At 50.4% G+C, this 8,430-nt stretch overlaps 1 long non-coding RNA gene across 1 annotated transcript; it reads left to right on the plus strand.

The window, feature by feature from the left end:
- The first annotated feature begins 1,205 nt into the window (after nucleotides 1–1,205).
- On the plus strand, nucleotides 1,206–5,320 carry LOC120663886. The gene is made up of 2 exons (XR_005670643.1): nucleotides 1,206–2,029; nucleotides 4,965–5,320. It is a non-coding gene; the product is annotated as an uncharacterized LOC120663886 (long non-coding RNA).
- The last annotated feature ends 3,110 nt before the right edge of the window (nucleotides 5,321–8,430 follow it).

Consider the following 8,430-nt stretch of genomic DNA (forward strand, 5'->3'; position numbering starts at 1 on the left):
GACTTCCCTTTGTCTAGAACTTGTTGTTGGATTTTAGCCAGCAGAATAGCTCTAGTCATAGTGTCAGGAACTTGGGCCTGAACTACACTGCCTATTTCAGGCTTGAGACCCTTTAAAAACTGTGTAGTGAAGAACAACTCACCGAGCTCACTGCCTCAAAGCTAGAGATGTATTGGTCCAAGGTGTTCACTTGCTGTAATTCTAGTAGGAGGGTCAGAGACTCACGATAATCATTGTCACCAAATTTGTTTTCCACAGCAGTCATAAAAGTACTCCAATCACCTAATCCATTCTTCAGCTTGTATACTTTTAACCCAGCTTTGTCATCCATGTGGAGGGAGGCAATGGTAGGCCACATACTGTAACAGTCCAAAATCTCACCCCAAATAAAAACCGTATAAATTCAAAATTCATTCTCGAAATTTATTTTCAAAAATATAATTTTAAGACTGTTGAGATCGTCTACCTTTGCATGAAAAATCCCTTCCAAATTTAAGTTATCTAATTTCCTTTTAACCACTACCATCAAATTATTGTCTTTTTCTCTCTTTATTTCTCAAATCTTTCTCACCCTTTCCCTCTGTGTCGGTGGACAAAAATATCGAAGCAAAGCAACATCACCTCATCCCTTGCTCCTCCATCGAACAGATCAACCAGCAGCCTCCTCTATCTGTCTCGCACGCCAGCAAACCGAGCAAGCACACAGTACCAACATTTACTCTTCACTCTCTCTCCCGTAGCAGTCAGCACAGCACACATGCATGCATGCACACATTTAACACTCTCTTCTCTCTCACTCATTGCACACTCACGCACTAGCAGGCGGCAGCATCAGCAGCAATAAGCCAATAACTCTCACTCTGTCTCTCAAACGTCTCTTTCATGCAGCAGCACTGTCTCTCTCTCTCCGTCGGTGGGCAAAGGCCGCAAAGAAGCAGCAGCAGGCAGCTCTATCTCTCCCTGTTCAAATCTTCGCTGCCTCCATCGTCCTGTTTGTTTCCGATTATAATCAGTTTATCGGTGGAAATAAACGATAATCCCACCAAACGCCTCGATTATTTTCGTTTTTCTGGTAATCCGCTTCAGAGATTTGAACTACGAGAAGCGAGAATCGAAAAGCGAGAAAATCTTCGCTTCTCTCGGCCACGCTTAGATTATAAGCTAAGCGCTTAGATTATAAGCTAAGCGAAAACAAACAGGGCCCATGCTCTGATTTTTCTCCACCAAGTTGTGCAACAGCAGCAGCTCCCTCCGTTCTCTTCCTCCTCTAATTTTCTTGACCACCGCAACCACCTCTAATTTTCTTGACCACCGCAACCACCAGGGCTGCTTCTCCACTCGATCCCCCTCCCTTGATTTCTCTACCGCAAGAACAAGCAGGCATCAACTTCTCTCCCTTTGCTTGCTTCTCCAGTCGACACTACCCAACAACAGCTTGCTGCATCTTCTTCTCTAGTGATCCAGAGAGCAGCTCATGCTCCATTAACTTTCTTGCCCGTTTCTTTTTCCCAAAAACTTGAGCAGACGAGCAAGCAGTCCATGGCCACCGAGCGAAGCACCAGGGCTCTCCCTCTCGATTTCCAATTTCTGTCTCTCCACCGAGCAAGCATCCAGCACTAGCTTAGTTCTCTCGTGCACACCACCGTATCCCTGCTCCCTCCCTCGCCGAAGCTAGTAGCTCAAGCAAGCCACTTCGGTTTCCACAGCAAGCATGGGCTCCACTCCAAACATCATGCGCCAGCTCTTTTTTCTTCTTGGCCTCACCTGCCCGTCGCTCAGGACCACGACGACGGCCACAGCGAGTGCCGACGCTGCCGACAACCCCCAGCCCAAGGAGGCAACGAGCCGGAGCTGCGCCGACGCCGCTGCAACGGCGGCCACACCGAGCCAGAGCAGCCACGAGGAGTTAGCGCTGGGGAACCGCCGTCGAGAGCTACGTCGCACGCCAACGGCCGCGACGAGCGGAACCGCGAGCTCAAGCACCACCGTGCCGCATCAAGCCCGGCCACGCCTACACCGTCGACCCACGGTGAGCGCCGGCCGAATCTTATCCTTGCCAACCACCATATGCTACCGGCCGATGGCCGATGAACATCGTAGTTGGCCCTAGGAATTTCCTGTCCTACCGTTCTTGTGCAGGAGCCGAACGTCGTCGCCATCTGTTTCCTGTTGCCGCCTGACGCCATCGCAGCCCGGCCACGCCGGAGCTCCGCGAGCGTCGCGGCGATGCCGCGGCCTCGGCTATGCTGAATGCCCGTGCACGCACACGCTCGGTGCAGCAGTGCCGGCCCCTTTATTCCTTCTTGGCCACCACTGAGCACACGCGGCCGCCGTGACCTCAGGTTGCCGAGCGCCCGCACGCATACGCGCCGAACGCCACCTGAGCCGGGACCAAAAGGCCCTGCCTTTGCCTCGCCATCGCCCGCGTCCACCACCGCAGTCGCTGGCCGTCGTGAACCGGGATACCGGAGCTCGCATGTGTCGGGACGGATCAAAATGACCGGCTCCCCTCGTGCACTCTCTGATGTTTACACGAAGGCAAGAGCGCCTTGCTAGTTTCTCTCGGTGGATGGAACCATGCGCACACACACTTGAGGAAAACAAATGCAGGAACACAAATTCTGAGAGGATCACTAACTCACACAGAAACTCTTCCGTGCTGCACACCAGCACTGCACTGGTATTCACCTCCACACACACGCAGTACAAGCTGATTACACAGTTTAAATAAACACACTCCACACCACGTCCGGTCCCACCACATGGCCGAGCACTCGTGGTCTGACCACGCCTCCCTGCATGCAAGCCACACTTACCTGCATGCAGATCACCACTAACTTGTGCTAACAACTTGTACACGTTGAACAACAAGCTTCAATCCACTGATGATGCATGCACCCGTATTAACAAGCTGACCTCTTCCTGCTCCTGAACGTTCGCCACCTCACCGCCGCCCGCCTAGCCGCTGCCTTGCCACCGTGCGCCGCGGACCCGGAGTGCCAGGACACTGCGAGCACGCGCGCCCGCTTCACTCTGGGCCAAAAGACCGAGCCTTTCGTCGCCACATGCCAACATCCTGCTCAAGGTTCCCCTCGCGATGCCATCCCCTTTCGCTGAGCCCGCGACACACGCGAACCGCACTCATACATGTCGCGACACTCTGGCCCCACGATGAGACCGCACATTAATGTCCGGCAGCTTTCGGCGTCACTCCGCACTATGGCACCATGATGCTTTGCCACCCGCGCCGGCTTTGCCGTCTCATCGCGCGTGTGACGACAATGCCGCTCCTTGCTACAGCGTTGACTCTGTTCTTGCACCAGTACCCCGTCACGCTGATGTCGGCCACTGCCTCCTCTTGGTCTATAAAAGGCGCATTCGCGTAGCTCCTCCATCACTCCCAACTCATTTCCAACCAACTCAGCCACTTTCCCTAACCCGGCTCACTCACCCTCTCGGTTCCACTTGAGCAAGATTTTGCTCGTTGCTCTCTCTCCGACCACCCTTTAAGGGAAATCTCCCGAGCTTGTCGTGCTCTTGGTAAGCACTGCATGCTATCTGCCTAATTCATCTTCCTAAATTTATCTAAAATCTAACTCTAACTGCATTTGTTAGTTTTATAATTTATAGAGTTCAGTTTACATTTATGTATGCTTTGTTTGTTTGATTTATGATGCGTAATAGTCGCCGAGAGTTCGCGAACAATGACGAGAAGAAGCCTGGAGTCCGGTGCTGCGAGATAGGAAGTTTGTACCGCAAGCAGAAGCTCGGAGTATGTACCGCGAGCCGGAAATCAAAACGCGTACCGCGAGTTGAAATACCCGTTTGTTGAGCGAAGGCAAGTTCAATCTCATCCTTTGATGCATATTTTGCCCCAGTTTTATAAACACAACCTATTGGCCTGTTTTCAAAACTGCATGTTGTTTTGCTGCTAAAACCCGGTTGTATAGCCACCCCTTAATTTGTTATGATCATTCCTTGACCATCTAGATTAACGCCTAAATATGAACTATTCTATTTGGATGTTAATCGCGGCTAGAACACTTAGGACCTTGAACGTGGTACAACTTATTTTATAAAAGAAAAATATGAGTGTGTGGGAAGGGAAAATGTGGAAATTTTTGGAAACCAAAAGAAGGACGAGATGGATGGCACTTCTGTGTGAATTGCCAAAAGATGTGCTCGTACCTGTGTGGTTAATTATGGTTGGGAGATATCCATCTTGTCACAATTAAGGACCGAGTTGATGTGTCATCTTGCCTAACTCTACCATCGTGCAAACCACTCGACCGTTGTATGTGCCAACGGTTTAGCATAAACCCCACTAGTTAGTCTAATAGCCATCAGGAGAGCTGAGAGCAACGGGTGACTAAGGAGAAGGGATAAGCTCTGTGTGACTTATGCTCTGGTTAAACCTCGGAGATAGGTCAATGGCCCCTTGGTGGATCCCGTGGTGGCTAGTCAGGTCTAGCTAAGGTGGGTAATAGTTTTGTTGGGATCTGCACTGATACTACGGTAATCGTGTTGTGGTACCCCGCTTGTGGGTAAAGTTGCACACCTCTGCAGAGTATAAAATCTATTCGAATAGCCATGCCCACGGTACTGGGTGAGTTATGGTTTAGTCATACAACTAGTATTTCTTCTGGGAATGGATGGGTTGGCGTGAGTTATTTTGGAAAGTGTCCGGTAGCTGTGCCGTGTGCTACTGCGGACGGAGAGTTCGGTAGCAACTTATAAACTGGGATCCTGTGTGGATCAACCCTACATGTACTCTGTACAAGTTAATCGCTTTGGAAAACCCTTTTATTTTGAATAAACCCATGCATAAAAACTAGCTTTCCGCAAATTAAACCCTAGCCTTATCCTTGATCCACCCTGTGCATGTATTCTGTTTATACCCCTTCCGTGGGTGTGGTTGGACTTGCTGAGTACGTTTGTACTCACCCCTTATTTAATTTTTACAGAGGAAGATCCAGACTTTGTTTCCATGGACGTTGAGTAGGGGTTCCGTTCTGCACCCAACCTTGCCTGTGGATAGGGTCACCCGCAGGAGCTCCGTATGACACAAGACTCTGATGACTTCTTCGTGCTTCACGTTCTTGTTTGGGTTGTAGTTGTTGTCCTCGCGATAGTGGCGCTTCATTGCCCATTACCGCGTAGAGTTGTACGGTGATGTACCATCTGATGTAAAAAATGTATTATCAGCCTCCTGGGACTGATATTGTATCACATTTAAGTCTTCTCTTATGAGGGGACGCTTCACATACTCTCTGGTAGATTGAAAATATTGAAATAATCCTCACATTTATCTTTCCAAATACCTGGGTTGGAGCCATTAAATGATGGGAATTGCATCTTGGGCATATAGGTGCGCTGAGTGACATGGTCGCTGTGTCCCCCTCGGTCACGCTAAACTTGGCGATGAGGAGGAACATTCTGTCGCCCAGGTCCCGTACCGGTACCTCCAGGCTCTGTACGGCGGCGCTGTTGGAATCCCATCTCTTCAGTGCTTTCACTAGATGTTGGGCTTGATGGTCGTTCCTGCTGGTACCTCATCTGAGCGAGTGTCAATTGCGCGACCGCATTGCCGGTAGACTCCATTTGTTTAGCTAGAGTTTGCTGGTCAAGCAGCATCTGCTCCAAAACTCTGGTAGAAACATCAAACTGGGCTTCTATCTTCTGTTGGCGATTTTCGACAGAACCAACCTTAGCAAACAAGAGGTCCAAACTTTCAGTCACACTGGCCCAACGTTCATCTTCCTATCACTCGCGGTCCTCCATATGGGAGAGGAGGATCTGTGTTTGAGCAGAGGGCTTGGGAGGAGCCGTGATGACTACACCGTAAGTAAGGGGACTACAACCCGAATTGATGGTACCTCAAGAGGCTCGAGCAGAGTCACCAGACCGCCGGGATGCCGTAGTCCGTCACGAATCCTGCGAACAGACTGCGAGATGTTCGAAGCCGCGTTCGAGATGCACAGACAAACCAGAAGTGCGAAGCGAACGCTCAACGATCCCGGATCTAGATTCCTAAGCGGCGCGACAGAGTATGTGGTCGACGGCGCCGACACGGCTAACCGTTGATGTGCGGTGGCCGCCGCCGACTGGGAGTCGGTGGGCGGGGCGTGGACGCCGGAATCGAGCGATTCGCGGCGGAGCGGGTCGCCGTCGCCGGAGTAGCGACGCAGACCAGACGGGATCGAGTAGAGAAAATCGAGCGGAAAACGAACTGTTGGCGCTCCTTAAGTACCCATTTTATCCCTTATTTATCCTTGATAATGGCATGAATTTAATATCAAAATCACTAACCGTCCTAACCCCGGCCTAATTATTGGTCATTTTCACATTTGCACATATATTTTGGAGGAACTTTGTTTTTGCAGATTTTTGGCCTATTTTGAAGCATGAAATGACGAGGCCTGTGATCGAGCGCTAACACAGAGAAAGACGAAGGCCAAAGCCCAAAGGAAGGACCAAAGCCCATGTTGATTCGAAGCCCATTCATGCACATCCATCCTCCAAGAGAGCCCAAAGGACCAAGCCCACGAAGATGAGATCAAGATACTTCGGGATTAAGCAAAGCAAATGAAGATTTAAGGAATGATTCCCTATCCTATCCTTTCCTCGAAGATATCTCCAAAATAACGACGTCCAAAGGGGTGCAATCATGAAGGACATAAACTCTAGAAGATGCGAGGAGTTTACACGCGAAAGATGAGACCGAGGCGGGCCCGAAAGAGGGTAGGCCGGCCGGCCTAGGCCCATGAGCCGGCTGACCTAGCCCGTTTTCGAGGCGGTCCGGCCTCCCCTTAGACTGGTGGCTTCCTCGGCTCATAAATAGCTCGCACCTTATTTAACTCGGGGCATCCATCCACCCAGAACTCGACGAAAACCTAGGGCCAAGACCGGAGGGAGACGACGGCCGCCGCAAATCTTCGAAGTTGTCTAGGAGATGGCTTAGGCCGCCCCTAGCCGCCATGGCCTCCCTGCGTGGTTGTGCCATGGTGGAGTTCATGAGCTAGTTGGATTCATCGATGGTGTGCACACGGTGGTGATGATCCAAACACATCTATTATGTGAGTAATGATAATTATGTCTTCCGAATCTATTAGCGATCATGTCTCTTCTTTTTGATTTCGTTCTTGCCTTGGGTGCGCTTATTCCTAAATCTATTCTCGAGATAGATTGCATGTGGTGTTCTTGTAGCTATGGTGGCTAGGAGTTCATACCGGATCTACCCAAGGGGATTCGACACGTCTAGCGTGCTTCGGGGTGCTTTTGTCCAAAGGGAGCGTCGTGACAGGGCGTGGCCTGATGTAAGGATCACCGGGGTGTCCGACCCTAGAGGGGGAGGGGGTGAATAGGGTCGCTAATCGCTTTCTATCCTAGGGCTCAATCTATTTGCATGAGATAAACCTAACACGTCCTACACATGCTAGTTATGACTAAGGTTTATCTATGCTACTCTCTACTTACCCCTAAAAGACTTGCAACCTATAGCCAATCCTAATCAAACTAACTAGGAAAGTAAAGGCACGCAAGAAAGAGTGAATGCAGAAACGTAATACGGTAAATAAAGAGGTAAGAGAGAATATGCAAACTCCCGTGAAGACACCAAGACACACAATTTAACGTGGTTCGTTTAGGACACCAAGTCTCTCCCTACGTCCACGGCCACTTGTCCAACACGAACAAGTGTGATGCCGAGTCTCTCCGCTTGATCACCATCTTGCGTTCGCCACCAAGGCTCCCGGCAAGCAAAGGCTAAGTGACCCCAAGTCACCAAGACAAGGCCACCGCCACCGTCTCCTCTCGAAGCGTCACCCACGGCACCATCTTCACTATCGGAGCTTCTCACCAAGAGGGGTCTCCTTCCCCGCACAAAGTGTCGTTGCCTCTCCACACCAAGTCGGAGGGTCACACGACGAGTACACAAGATGCTTATCGCAGCAAGACTTTCACTCAAGCTAGCTCTCTCAAGAACTAAGGCTAATCAAGCACTAAGCACTCTCACAAGTGTGCTTAAGCCTATATGATGTACAATGAAGCTCTAAGGGGGTTGGAGGTGTTCTTCAAGTGTAGCAGGCTTCAGCAACTCCAGTACACACAAATAACCCGGCCTTGGGGGTATATATAGGCAGCACAAGCAAATATAGCCGTTGGAGAAAAGCTGCCAGAAAAATACTTAACGCTGGTTAATCCGACGCACCTCCAATAGCCATCGTCGGTTCAACCGGTGATACTAAACCGCCCGCCTCAAAAACTAGCCGTTACGTGTACGGGCAATCAACCGATGCTGCGTCGGTTTAACCGGTGAGTGTAGTTGTCCTGTGAACTCTGAAAAACCAACTCTCTGGACAACTGCACCGACGTTCACCAAGACCCAATCGTCGGTTCATCCGGTGTATAGACCTTTCCTCAGCTTCTGGG

This window comes from Panicum virgatum, chromosome 3N, assembly GCF_016808335.1.
Source record: "Panicum virgatum strain AP13 chromosome 3N, P.virgatum_v5, whole genome shotgun sequence".
NCBI lineage: Eukaryota > Viridiplantae > Streptophyta > Magnoliopsida > Poales > Poaceae > Panicum > Panicum virgatum.